This window comes from Octodon degus, unplaced genomic scaffold, assembly GCF_000260255.1.
Source record: "Octodon degus isolate 3935 unplaced genomic scaffold, OctDeg1.0 scaffold00141, whole genome shotgun sequence".
Taxonomy (NCBI): Eukaryota; Metazoa; Chordata; class Mammalia; order Rodentia; family Octodontidae; genus Octodon; species Octodon degus.
This window is the reverse complement of record NW_004524717.1, coordinates 2,559,832-2,574,457: the sequence shown is the minus strand read 5'-3', so window position 1 is coordinate 2,574,457 and position 14,626 is coordinate 2,559,832.

Genomic DNA, 14,626 nt, shown 5'->3' with positions numbered 1-14,626 from the left:
TTCTTCTCCTTCTCCTCCTTCTCCTTCTCCTCCTCCTTCTCCTCATCTTCCTCTTTCTTTCTTCTTCTTCCTTTTACTCCTTCCTCCCCGCTGTATGTTTTCCAGTCTCCACAGCATCCAGAGTTTGATTCCTGATACAAGAAAAAAAAAATAACCAAGACAAAATAGAAACAATAGATGTTCATCCTCCTAAGGACGCCTGAATGCACTGTAGGATGTGCATACAATAGAAAATTTTACAGCTGCAAAAATGAGTGCACAATAGTTCTACATCAGCACAGAAGGTACTCTTAGCTTTGCTCACCACTTCTGACCATTTTATGAGATTCATGTCAAGTCCTCCCTGCCTCATGATGGCATAAGAGCTGCTGTTTATTGACACTCACTTCATAACAAACACCATACACGACCTTATTTACCTGACCCATAATCCCTAAAACAACTCTTCAAGGTAGAGTCTGTTACCCTTACGGTAGAGGAAGAAGCAGTAGCAGAAATATTAAGTCGCCAGCTTAGGTCACCAGCTCCAGCTGCTCAGTCCCTATCTGTCCTGCAGCTCAGTGCTGCAAAATGCGCCCCCTCACCACAAAAGGGCAGTGAGCCAGACACATAATATTATTCGGGGATCTGTGGCAATTAACTCAACACATGACCATTTCAGTTCACTTTATTTCTCTTTCTACTCATGTTTTCTAAATTCCTTGTATCTAATTATTTCATCCATACTATCATCTCCTATAAATATAAATGGTGCCAGTGTCTCCTATTTCTTCTCTGGATTACAGTGGAATAGAAATCAAGCAGGCACTTGTTCTGCAAATGTTTGTTGAGTTCCTATTCTGTCAAGTACAGTTCTTGGTGGCTGACTTGAGTTCACTCTGCTGGAGCCTGTCACAGCAGAGAACAGATGGGCAAACATGCATTGAATGCTTCCTTCTATTTGTGTGTTTTCTCTTCCAGAGGAAATTCTGTCCATACAACTGACTCATGTTCCAATTGATGATGGGATGGACCACAGGATGCAATGGGACTCGCCATCCATGCACAAGCCATGTTTCTGTGCTTCTTCTTTGGAATTTCTCTACCAGCAAAGTAAAATTAGGAGCTTCCAGGTTGCTGGGGTTTATAGGTTGTGACAGATATAGAATAAGAAGCAAAGAGATTAATATGCATTAAATTGTCACATTAGTGCTCATTATTTCTAGGGTCAATGCTTGTGTGTACATGTGAAGGTGATATTTACCCGTGACTCTCCTCATGGGAGCTGACTCAAACAGAATCACTCCCAGAATCAGTGCAATGAATTACTTATCCCCCCACTCCCATCCTCCTGCTCAAGTACCTGGCATAACTATCACTTGATCCTTTTTTTTTTCTGTACAGGTTCTCACTGTGCAGCTTGGACTCCTAGTGATCCTTCTATTTTCAGCCTCCCCAGTGCTGGGGTTACAGGAGTGCACCACCATGCTCAGTCTCAGTGACCATCTCAGTGTGCCCCAGGCTGGGGCTGGCACAGCATGTGGTTCCAGGGTCGAACTCCGGTCCCTGCACTTGCCTAAGCAGGTGCTTAGTCCACTGAGCTATCTCGCCAACCCTATCACTTGATTTAATAGCTTCTCAAACTATAGCTGTTGCACCATTGAAAAAGAATTTAGTGGCTTAAAATTCCAACAAGGTTCCATTTTGCCCTGAACAAAAGCAATTTAGAAATTCTTTTCATCCTGGTTTTCTGACAATGGCAGGGCTCCAGAAGCAGCAAGATCTGGAGTCAAAGTGTTAATGCAGCCAGAAATCCTAGTGCTTTTGTGCGTGAGGAGGCCTCCTGCGCTACCTGCTGACTGGGCCAGTGAAGGAGGACAGTGGCAGCAAGGTGTGCAGTTCCCATCTGGGATAAGCCTGAAGATGCCAAGATCAAAGGCACAGCATTGACCACCACGTCAGCTGGTCTTCCTAAGTACAAGGAAGTTATAAGGTGTGAATAAGGTAGAGTCTGATCTGCCCAAGTCCAGGGATATGGATTTGACAGCTTAATATTGCTCACAGCATCTGTAAAATGTGACAATGATGCCTCTTACTCTAGACTTTCATGAGGATTGAAGAAAATATATACAAAGCCAGGCCATGGAATAAGTAATTAGTGATAATTCTTCCTGTTGTGTTTCACTGACTCATTGTTAAACACCCAAGAAAAGCAGTGAATTCTGCTGTCTGGAAACATTAATTATTAATCCAAAGGAGATATCCTGACTGTAATCTGCCTTCACTGCCTACCCTACCTGGTGTGATTTCTAAGGCGAGAGACAAATCATTACTTAAATCAACCTTCTCATTCCTCATACCTTAATAAAAAATATCATGAGAACTGTTTTCAGGTGCTATAATGTTTCAAAACTTCATGCATGTTACCTTAAAGATCTCACCCAAGAAATTGAGATACTTCTAAGGCCACATACATACAACATTAATGCAGGAACATACATCAACTATCATCTTCTCCAGGCCAATTTAGATTCTAAAATACATTATCCCTAACCTGGAAGGTTATTGATAAGTCCTTTTGCTTGTTACCTCTCTATGTGACTTCTATACTGCTCCAGGAGATTGGGAAGAAAATATATTGTTCTGAACCCTATGTAATTGTTCGCATGTGGCCAAATTGACTCATGCAAATGAGAACCTCTTACAAGTTTAGCCTGCTAGAGTCAGGCCCAAGATACAGGAAATTAGACTAGATCCTACCAGAATGTCATGGGTGGTGTCCACATTGCTTGGGTCTGGTACCCTTGACATTTTTATTTGAGTTCTCATCTAGGAAGGAGGCTGCTAACCAAATAGATGCCTAATTGTGGCTGTAATAAAAGTCATGTGTGGACGGGGATACCATTGTCTCCATGCCCAGACAGACCCAGGACAGTAGGTGAGGTGTGCAGAGACCCTGCCTGCCACCCACCCACTGTGGGTGCCACCTCCTCTTGGGAAGTAGGCATCCCCTCTGGAAGCTAGTGACATTAATCATTAGCCAGTTTAGAAAGGGTAATGGGCAATTAGAGGGATGGGAGTGCTTTTATGAAGTTGTGTTCCTGGGGGTCAGAAAGAGGCTTTGAGTGTGACATAACCATTAATGAACGTCTCCACCCACCCCATTTCACACAGTAGAAAGAACTTCACCCAGCACTTCAGGAACAGCTGGCCCACAGGAACCAGGCACAATTCCAGACCCAACTTTGTAATTCCTTCTTAAGTCAGAGTGTCTTATGAAGTTAAATGTGCTTAAATTGTCTTTTATTTTTAAATAATAAATATAAGCATACCATTTGATTTCCAGACTTGTAATGCATTCAAACTAGTAAAGTGATATGCAAACTGTCCTCCTCAGCTGGGAATCTATACCTTAGAAAATTTCAGTACTTCCACTTGATTCTGCCAAAACTGTAGAATACTTGTAGCAAATTGGTTTTTCTAGAATCAGGGAAGAGAGAAATTGTTCTGCCAAAATTCTCTCTGCCCTGCCAGCTACCTGGAGATTCAGAGAAGTCAACTCTGTCAGGTAACGTTTGTGAAGCCTGTAGGGGATGATAATTTTTTATGCACTTCTAAATGAACATAGAGTTATCTTTGAGAAAATTTCTGTGATTATATCAGTGAGGTCATGGGTGTATTTTTTCTCTCGCTTTTAATGATCATGTGAGGGAAATTTTGTTACCTGGCTGAAAGAGATCAACTCACAGTCTGTCTAGGAGACAGTGAAAAGAGTCCAAGAGCCACATGATTGAACCTAGGTACAGAGTGAGTTTGGGAGTCCTTCACTCCCACCCTCTCAGTAATGGAAAACCGAATGCCTGACTTCATCTATAGGACTGGGTGGAAGAAGAGATGGGATGAAATGATGGAGAATTCAACCCAGAGGCCAAAGACAAATAGAGAGAGAGAGAGCAAGGAGTGACAATTGGCAGGGCACCTGGCTTTAGACACTGAAGGGCCCCTAGGAGAGGCCATCTGGTAGATCTAGATAAGCAGGGCCTCAAAGAAATGAGACTGCGCAGCCACACAGTCCACTGGGAAGCAGGTTGAGTTTGTTGACAAAGATGCCCCTCCTCAGTGTCCACCCAAAGCCTGAATTGGATTCTGAGTGGCTTGACTCTGAAGCAAAGCCCTGGGGTGATTTGGGGAGTATGTACACCCTGCTGGAGTGGCTCTCAGCACCCAATATTTTGCTCCCTCCTGTGAACCTTACAGATACACTTGTTCAGCAAGGATTTTTATTTAGAAATGGCTTCCTCCCTTGTGCCATCTTTAATTCTTTGTTTAATTCAGGAAGCTCTTGTATTAATGTGCCCCACCATGTTCCAGGTATTATGGACACAACTATAAATAGATAATCCTTCACACACATAGAAAAACAAATGTGAAAGCTAGGAAATGTGACAGGGGCAGAGCCATACATTTATACGTACAAGATGGGTAAGGCAATGACCCTGAGAACTATCAGCAGGTTATTGAAACTAGCAGTTACTTGGCAGGATTCTCCCCCTGACTAACTATATATGCTGATTCATGTGAACTGAGCCACTGCACAAAAATAGCAATGTGTAATAGTGGGGTCACGCTTGGAATGCCTGTCATTCTGGTCTTCTAAATACATACTGCTTGTCATGACAGACCAATTATGGCCAGACTGTATCTCAAGTAAATGGGTTTTTTTAAGTAATAAATGAAAAAAGAGACCAAAAAAAAAAGTCACAGGACTGTCCTGCTACAATGCTGTATATGGTTAGATTTCTAAATTTCTGTGTAAAAATATGTAACTGTTTATCCATATTTTTAAATTTCTTTAAAATTATTTTTCCATATTCGGTAAAGACTTAAAGTTTAACATATCAATACTTGATGAAAAATACATGATCCATACTATGCCTAAGATGTTTGATATTCAGACAACAGTGAGGTTAAACCCACCTGCACATGTTATAGGGCAATAATAAGCTTCTCTTCAGGAGGGTTAACAACCTAAGCTTGCAGACCAAAAATCAGAGAAAAAGAAGGGCTGCAAAGACAGCCAGCATTTTGGCCCTAGCCTTTCAAGGTCAGTGAAGACTCAGGACATAAGAGAACATGTACTGCAACATGATGTAACTCAGATGTGTCTCAAATTTTTTGATCAAGGAGATTATAGGGCCAAAGAGGAATGTGATTGATGATGTAGTGTGTGCCTAAAGAGAGTCATATGGAGAGAAAACATTCTCTCAGGCTTTCACAGAGAGCAAATTGGTCGAGTAATGGCCGTGACTCATCCACATGGCTGACACTGACAAAGAATCTGCAAACTTCAGTACAGTTTCGGGATAAGTCCTGAGGGGACTTGACTGACTGTGTCAAATATAAAAGTTACATTTTTTGTTATATAGGTCTTACTTTATCTTGGTCTTAACCATCCAGCAGAAAAGTGTAGAAATGAGGTATGAAAAGTGAAGCCATGTTAATACGCTGACCTATGGAAGGCTCAAGTCATCAGATTCGGAAAGGGCCAGTCCTGTGGATAACCCACTACTATTGTGGAGTACGGGACTATATTGGAATATTTTGCTGAATTCATGCACCTACAACATTTGGATGGCAATGGAATACCCATCTCTGACAAAACTGAACAAAAAAAGGAGATATAAATGAACAATTTTTGTATATACAGAATGGTTAGGATAGACATATAGATACTTTTTCTTAACTCAATAAGAAGAAAGATTTGTACTAATAGCGTTTGGACAGGATATCATGTCTGCATCTTGTGCTATGAATGACTACTACAAAGACAACAATGTGCAATGTATTAATTGTTGTAACTCTCCTACCAACCTGTTTTGAAGCTGTCACATTGTAATTTTTCTCAATAAAATTAAAATTAAAAAATAAAAACAAATGTGAACCAATTAGTTGAGGTTGTACTAGATTCGCTGAATAAGCAGAGTCATGTGAAAGGAATTGGGATATTCAGGGTAAATCCCGAGGGGATTTGACTGACCGTGTCAGATACAAAAGTTACATTTCTTGTTATATAGGTCCTGCTTTATCTTGGTCTCAAACATCCAGCAGAAAAGTATAAAAATGAGGTATAAAAAGTAAAGCCATATTAATATGCTGAACTGTAAAAGGCTCAAGTCAACAACTTCTGACATTGCCAGTCCTATGGATAACCCACTACTATTATGGACTACTGGACTGTATTGGATTATTTTACTGAATTCATGAGCCTACAATATTTAAATGGTAATGGAGTACCCATCTCTGACAAAACTAAACAAACAAGGGGATATAAATGAAGGACCATTGTGTATCTGTTCATGCAAAATAGTTAGGATAGATATACAGCTACTTTCCCTTAATTCAATGAGAAGAAAAATTCGTACTAATAATGTCTGGACAGGATATCATGTCTGCATCTTGCACTATGAATAACTACTATAAAGACAACAATATGCAATGCATTAATTATTGTACCTGTCCTACTAACCTATTTTGAAACTGTCTTATTGTTATTTGTTTCTCAACAAAATTAATTTTTGAAAAAAGGAGTTGGGGTAGAAGGAGAAGGAATATTTTGGGACAGAGAAGTCAGAGAAGATCTGTCTGAGATGTGGCATTAAGATGGCACATAAAGGGCCAGCCAAATAGTTCAGTGGATTAAAGTACCTGCAAGCAGGCACAGGGGCCTGAGGTTTGATCCCCAGGCCTGCAGTACCGACCCTGTCCCTGGAGTGCACTGAGATGGCAATTGAGACTGGGCATGGTGGTGCATGCCTGTAATCCCAGCTCTTGGGAGGCTATAAACAGTTGAATCACTATAAATCTGATCTAGTACTGAGACCCTGAACACCCTATAGACCCTTCCCTAAAATACAAAAGACAAAAATGATGGCATATAATTTAGGAAAAGGTGTGCCCACACCAAAAACCTAAGAAAGAGATATTTTGGTGAATGAATGCCAAGCATCTGTGGTCATGCTTTGGGAGGAAATAGCAGTGAAGCTCCTGAATAGCTGTACAGCAGGGAATGGGGAAGGGTAGAGAGAGAAGGTGGCTGGCTACCCATGGTTCTCCATAGTGAGAACATGAATCTATATAAAATATGGAATTTGTTTTGTCTTTCTTTTAAGATAGCAGGTATCTAATAGGCATGCTGTCTCCTTCAAAGCAGGCACATTGGAAAGCTGGACACTTATTCCAGTTAGAACCAATATGCTCCTAATAGGCCAGCTTTTCGTTGCTAGGACAAAATACTCAACATCCACATCTTAAAGGTGGAAAGGTTTATTTTGGCTCATGCTTCCATGGGATTCAGTCCATGGTCAGCTGGATACATGGCAGAAGCATCATGGAGGAAGAGCGAGCCAGGAAAAGGCACAAGAGGGGAGGAGCCAAAGAAAGGAAGAAAAGGCTGAAGGTGAGGTGCGTCCTTCAAAGGCAGGCCTTGGCGACCTACTTCCTCCTACCTGGCCTTACCTCCTAATGGCCCACTCAGTTGTGAGCTCATCAGAGATCCTCTGGTGAAGCCAGTGCCCCTGTGATCCAGGCACTTCTCTAGGCCCCATCCTTGGCCACTGCTGCACTGGGGATCAAGTCCTATGAAACCTTCAGTGGGGAGGGGCTCTTTATATTTAAATCATCACCTTCCGCAACCTCACTCACCTGCAACCACCAAAATTATCATGTGCCCTTCGTTAGCCAAATGCTCATGGCTTGAAGGTTCAACCTTGTGATTTAAGCAAATATTCTCTTCCCTGATCCTCCTCTTCCTTTCCCTCCTCCTCCTCTTCCTCCACCTCCACCTCCTCGTCCTCCTCTTTCTTGAATGTTGTGGCGAGTTCTGCCTACTCACTCAACCCAGGATCCTACTCGCTGCCCTTCCCACTGTGGAGTCTCAGAACTGGTGCTAGAAGACTGTGAGTCCCCTTGAGCTGGCTTCCTGTGTCTTGGCTCTGCCCACATCAGCCACTCCAAGTACAGACACAAGCTCTGCCTTTAACTCCCCCAAGTCCAGTGAGGAACAGTCAGATCATTTCATAAAATTTTACTGAAGGCTTGGGACCGACACAATTACAACTCAGAGAAACATTTACATGCTTATTAAAAGTGGTTCCTCTAGAGGGTCACAGCTCCAGAAGGCAACTTCAGGCATTCTGCTTAGTTCTTTGCTGACTTTGCCTGGTGGAGGCAGCCCAGCCTTCCCTCCAGTGGACTTCAAGTCTCTTTCCCATCTCTAAATCCAGCTGTGATCCCTAAGGTCACCACCTCAGTACCGAAGCTGTATATTTTCACCCTAACATGATTGGCAATGGGACCTTGGCCTTCCTTCATGGGAGCTCTCAAACCACCCAGAGCTGCGCCGCTACCTCCTAGGCCCCAAACACCAATGACAAGAATCAATGGTTTGCTTACAGCTTCTGATTTCTCCTGGGGCTCCACATCTGGTAGAAAGGGGCCAAATCTTTTTTTTTTTTTTTTTTTTTGTGGAACCAGGGATTGAACTGAGCCCCTTGCACTTGCCAGGCAAGTGCTTATTCTACTGAGCTGTCTCCCTGGCCCCAAAGGGACAAATGTGATTCAACTTTTTTTTTCCATTTTTTATCCAATCTAGAGTAAAGATGCCTTCTGTATTAGCTCAAGTTATGCAGTTTCCATGCATGTGTTGATTTGTACATACAAATATACACACATACAAACACACACAACACACACACACACACACACACACACACACACACCCCTTCCCTGAATAATTTCAGTGACAATGGCGATAACTGAAATCCACATTCAGAGGTGTACAAGGGACACCATCCTGTGAAAGCCATATGCCCTTTATATTAAACAGAACTCATCACATTTCATCCTGTGGTTCCAGCCACATCGGTGATGACATTTATTACATAAATTATTGTTCTCTGACAACCTGAAGTGCCTCTTTGCTGAATTTCTCAAAACAAAGGAAATCTGTTACATTGGTAAATTCACTTCTCACCCTTGTAAAGGCTAGCAACTCTTAAAGAACAGCTCTACTGCCTTAAAAAATATTTTTCCACTGGGTGTCACTACACAGTGATGCAGTCATAGCTCAAAATATTTTGTAAATTCCTCCTTTGGCATTGCCTCCAGAGCCAAGAGCACATTCCTTTAGAATACTCTCAATGGTTATAAATCTTTATACAAAGGAGGTGTATTTGAATCTTAAAGTCAACCCAAACCTATTTTTAAACAGGGCTGATGAACTCAGGTTATGCAATTGACAATGAATAAAACTGCTCTGGTATAAAAAATTGTGACTCCAAATTATTAAACAAACCCTTTTGTGTGGGTCAAAAACCCACAGTGAAGGCCAGGGCACAGTGAGTGTTTATTCCCTTCCCTCTTCTTTTCTCTTCTGTTGCTTTCTTTTTCTTTTTTCTCCTGTGCTATCAATGAAAACTAGGACCTTCTGTGCTGAGCACATGGTCCAGCATGGAGGTTCACACCCAACCTTTTCTATATTTTAAACTCTGTGTCAAGCTAGGAAATTATGGGACACAAATCTAGAAAATAATTGATCGCCATGTTTAGTGGGAATGTTTGCAGTGGTGATGTCTGTAAAGCCCAAACCATCTCAGAGGAGCAGGATATATCACAATCTGGGATAGAAAAGAATTTCAAGAAAGGGTTACACAAATCTATGTCACAATCATTAGAGTTTCATCTTGGCCGGTGTGATGACCACGATATACATTTAGACGAATCCACACAGATTTGTTGCAGCTCTCACTTTAGTCTACAATTCTGCTTTTGAATAAAGGGACATGAACTTAATTTGACCCCCAGAGCAGTCATAGCATGCAGCAAATAAGACATTACTTTGCTGGTGGCTTTGACCTTTTCTTACCTCATAACACATTTCCAGTTATGATTTTGGGCTTTTTTTTTTCTTAGCAAGAACCTCCTGGCTGCCATGCACCATAATTATTTAGGAAATCCCTTATGGCTTCCAAAATGTTCATATATTTTTCCTGGAATAATAGTGCATAAATTTATATGCAGTTACATTTGCCTGCCCCAAGCATGCTTATGAACCCCAGATCCCTCTGCATAGGACCAGTCCCCAGTACTCAGTGATGTTACAGTGGCACTGAACAACACCCCACAATGAAAGACCCCAGTCCCTGGCCAAGAAGAGAAGTGTCCTAAATGTTATTGGTGAAGGGAAGGAACAGAGGCAATGTGTGGTCACTCCAGATAGAATTCTACCAGGGCCCTAAGACTGCTTGAATAAAGAGTATCTTGGGACTTCAGGTGGCAACTTCTACTAATCAGCCTCGGTTTTTCATCTCCCCCAAAGTCCTGAAAGACCAACTGCAAGTCTAGATTTTCTCATGCACAGTGGAAAGCAGCCCCACAGTCCTTTCCCAGGAAAAATCAGAAGAAGTAATGACCTAGGAGATTTCATCTGTGGCACCAGCATGAGTTCGGGCAGTCATTTTTCATTGAAATTGTCTCCTGAACTTCTAAAGGAAACACTGGGGAGCAAAAGAAATTGTATGGCAACTGTGGCAATCACACACCTTTCAGGTCCTGCGTTGCTATATGACCAGGCCCAGGTCCCAGATCCTTCCAAATCAAAAAGCCACAGAGGTCAAAGGACTTTTAGTCATGTCAAAATTTCACCTAGACTACTGTTTTATACTTTTCTTTGACTTGCTCTATAAATATTTTACTACAACTTTCGAAGTTTATAGGATCCTTATGACTTGTAAAAAGGTTGAGTAACTAGAAACCCATGACTGATACCTTCCATGGGAAGCTTGATTCTTTTTTTTAAGATTCCATTGACAAGGACTTATTCTACCAAGGATTCCTTGAAAAGTGATTGGAAATTCCTCTCCCACGTGAAGTTGGACACTGCACGGGTAAAGGAAAGTGGCTTCCGCTTATCAACACCAGCTGCTTTCCAGTTTCTCTCTGCAGTATCACAGCCCAGGGGTTTCCAGGACACAGGACTTCAGAGACTGTGGGCCTGTGATGGCTTTGCTGCTTGGATCCAGAGACTCAGAAGGCCCTAATCCCTGCCACACTGATTCCCCAAGTAAAGGATAGTGCCACCTCTCCTGCCTTAACCTTGTGCCACAGTAATTAGGAAACAACAGTCAGGCCAGTGGTTCTAATATTGATTGGAGAATTTTTTAAATTATTTATTCCATTTTTCCCCATATACGTATTTGGTACAGGGTCTCACTACCCAGCTTGGATTCATAGCGATCCTCCTGTTTTCAGGAGTATCCTCAGCGCTGGGATTACAGGCGTGCACCCTGTAATGCCCAGACTCTGTCGCAGGTTCAGGAGGGGCTGGTGCGGCATGCCAGACTGGGGATCGAACCCTGGTCCCTGTGTTTGCCAAAGCAGGTGCTTAGTCCACTGAGCTACCTCACAGGCTCACTGGTTCTAAAAGAAAGTGCTTCCAAAGGGCTCTTCTCCAAGCTGCAAGTTTTAACTGTATGCTTAAGAAATAAAGAGCCACCTCTGGATTCCAGTGAGCTGACTTTGGTTGGCTCTTGAGTTAATTATCCTGATTTCTAGATCCTGTAATACTGTGAGGTATGCTAAAAAAATATAAGGAATATTATTTTTTTAAATTATTACTTTACTGTCAAAGATACCATTAATCATGCTCCCATCGTCCCCCTCACTTTGAACATTTCCCTCATCATTCTTGCCAAGTCTTTTTATATTTCTCTATATAGTTTATATATTTCTTTATATATTTCATATTTATATTCTTTTATATATTTTATCATTGCCTGTCTATATGTCAGTGCTTCATGATTACATCCATCATGGGGAGTTGGCATATGTACACAACATATTTTAATTCTTGTCATCTTCTGAAGCAGTTGAGGAAAACCTTCTGATACAGGAGACAGGGCACTGCAAAGCTAGCGGGGGAAATGAGCGATACCTGTCAATCACAAGACAGCAGAGCAACGCGAAGTTCCCGTATGTAGAACTTCTCAAAGGCTCTCGCGAGATGTAGTTAGAGTGACAATGACTTGCCTTGTTTTGCATGAATTTGCACAGTAGCCTGCCCTGCATGTAGCATGTAGTTTTACTTTTGCTTTATCCTCTTTTTGGTCTGCCCAGCTTCACCCTTCAGAGCTGGCTTCTCCCATTGCTGTTTACCCCACACTTTTCAAGTAAACCTTTTGGCAACATTATAGTCTTGGCTTGTCCAGTTCTTTGTTTGAGGTAGGAAAAAACCTCAAATACTTTTGACGGGCAAGCCATTTCTAAAGGAAGTACCTGACAACTCTTTCCCAAGCATCTTTAGCTGGGCCATCATGGCTGCCTCTATGTCCGGGATCCATTCAAAACGTTTACCTCTCAGGCTCATTTTTATTTTGGGCAGCAGCCAAAAGCACTCATCATATATTTTAACCATGCTTGATACATATCAGTATGGGTATTTGTCTAAGCAAAATTAATTTAAAATATCTCAATACAGTTGTTCTAACGATTGAATTGTGCATGCATTTTTTTTCTTAATAACAGTTTATAGATTAAAATTTGGTTCCTAAGATATTAGTCTACAACTTCGATCACAGGCTTTCATAGGCATGCACCAGGAAACTGAATGCCTCCTTTTGTGCACTGGCTCTCCAACATACCACCTCTACTCTCACATCTACACAGTTAGATTTGCCTCACTACACAGAGCTGAAGAGGAAGCCACAGTTAGAGAGAAGTACATATAAGGAAGACAATCGCCTATTCCAAGCCCTGCTACAAAGGAGATTCCTTGAACATAAAAACTGCAGCACACACAGATTAGAGATAGCTTTGCACATTAGAAAAGAATTCTCTGTATGAAGCATTCATCTCAGAATGCCTTTTTTAAAAAGCAAGATACTTAGGGCCAGTAACATAGCTCAGCAATCTAGAGCCTTTGCTTAAGCAAGCTTAGGCAACCTCAGGGACAGCAGCTTGATCCTCAGCACCACATGCAGCGCCAGCCCTGCCCTCAGGGCAAGCTGAGTTACACACACACACATACACACATATACACATGCACACATGCATGCACTCACGCGCGCGCACACACACACACACACACACACAAAGGAAAATATGTAAAATGTGATTGTGGTTGCAGACATTGACTTACACGCAAACTTCTCTGTACCCTTTGGAAAAGTTTTTCTGCACAGGGGAAAAAAATAGGACTGGTCTTGCTTTGATAGGGAAATTTGATTGCTCATTTGAATACACCAGGTCTTGCAATGGAATACCCATCTCTGACAAAACTAAACAAAAAAGTGGATACAAATGAAGGACCCTTTTGTTTCTGTATATACAAAATAGTTAGGATAGATATACAGCTACTTTCTCTCCATTCAATGAATAGAAAGATTTGTACTAATAGTGTTTGTGGACAGGATATCATGTCTGCATCTTGTACTATGAATAACCACTGTGAAGACAACAATATGCAATGTATTAATTATTGAAACTGTCCTACTAATTGGTTTTGAAACTGTCTCATTGCTATTTGTTTCTCAATAAAATTATTTTTTAAATGAATATATTGGGTCTGACAGTGCTCTGCCTTCTGTACACACTTGCACTATCCTCCTCTTCTAATTCAGGGCATCGGCTTACTGAAGCTTTAAATCAAGGACTCTATGTGCTCTTAGACTTTGCCCTGATGCACAGCAGTAAATAGGAACATAAAATAGGATACACGGGGGGAGGGACTCTAATGTGGTTCTTGCTGAATCCAGGGTGACATCTTGGGGAAAAAAAAAAAAAGTCTTTCTGTTTTCCATCCTTCATCCTCACTATAGCTCTGGAACATCCTTCTTGTTCATGTATTTTATTTAAAAGTCTATGCTATATTTGTGAAACTCAATAACTATGTTTAAATTTTCTGTTCTATGCAAAGAAGGAAAAAAATCTTTTTCTTTTCTTTTTTTCTTTTTCTTTTTCTTTTTCTTTTTCTTTTCTTTTCTTTTTTTAGGACAGAGAGCAAATGTAGGGCCTGCTGCACATGCTGCAAGCACTGTATCGCTGCAGTACATCGCCAGCCCTGAACAGCCATGTCTTGGCCTCCCCCGCAGTGAGTCTTATGGTAAAGGTTCTACTTGCTCACTGGAAGGGGCTATTCATCTCTTCTATGGCTGGCTCCCCACTTTTTCACGTTGGCAACTATTGTTGGTTTCATGTGCATTTAACCAGGTAAGTGGCTTCTGCATGTTGCCATGTTTTTCTGCTTTAAGCAGCAAGGTCTTCCTCTATGCTCTGGCACAGGTACAGGACAGGGATCAAACCTAGGGCCTAACTGGACTAGAGGAATCTGGGGTATACCAGGAAAACAGCTCCAGTTTAGGTGAAAAGTGCCATGATGACCTTCCATGAGACACCCCCACAAGGGTACACACCTGTAGCCCCAGCACTCCGAGAGGCTGGAGAAGAAGGATTCCCAAGGCTGACTCCATACTGGGCAACTCAAAGACTTAGAAAGATCATATCTTAAATTTAAAAAAAAAAATCATTACAAGCCTGGGGAGGTAGCTCAGTTCAAAGGCCTTGGGTTCAATCACTAATACTGGAAAAAATGAAA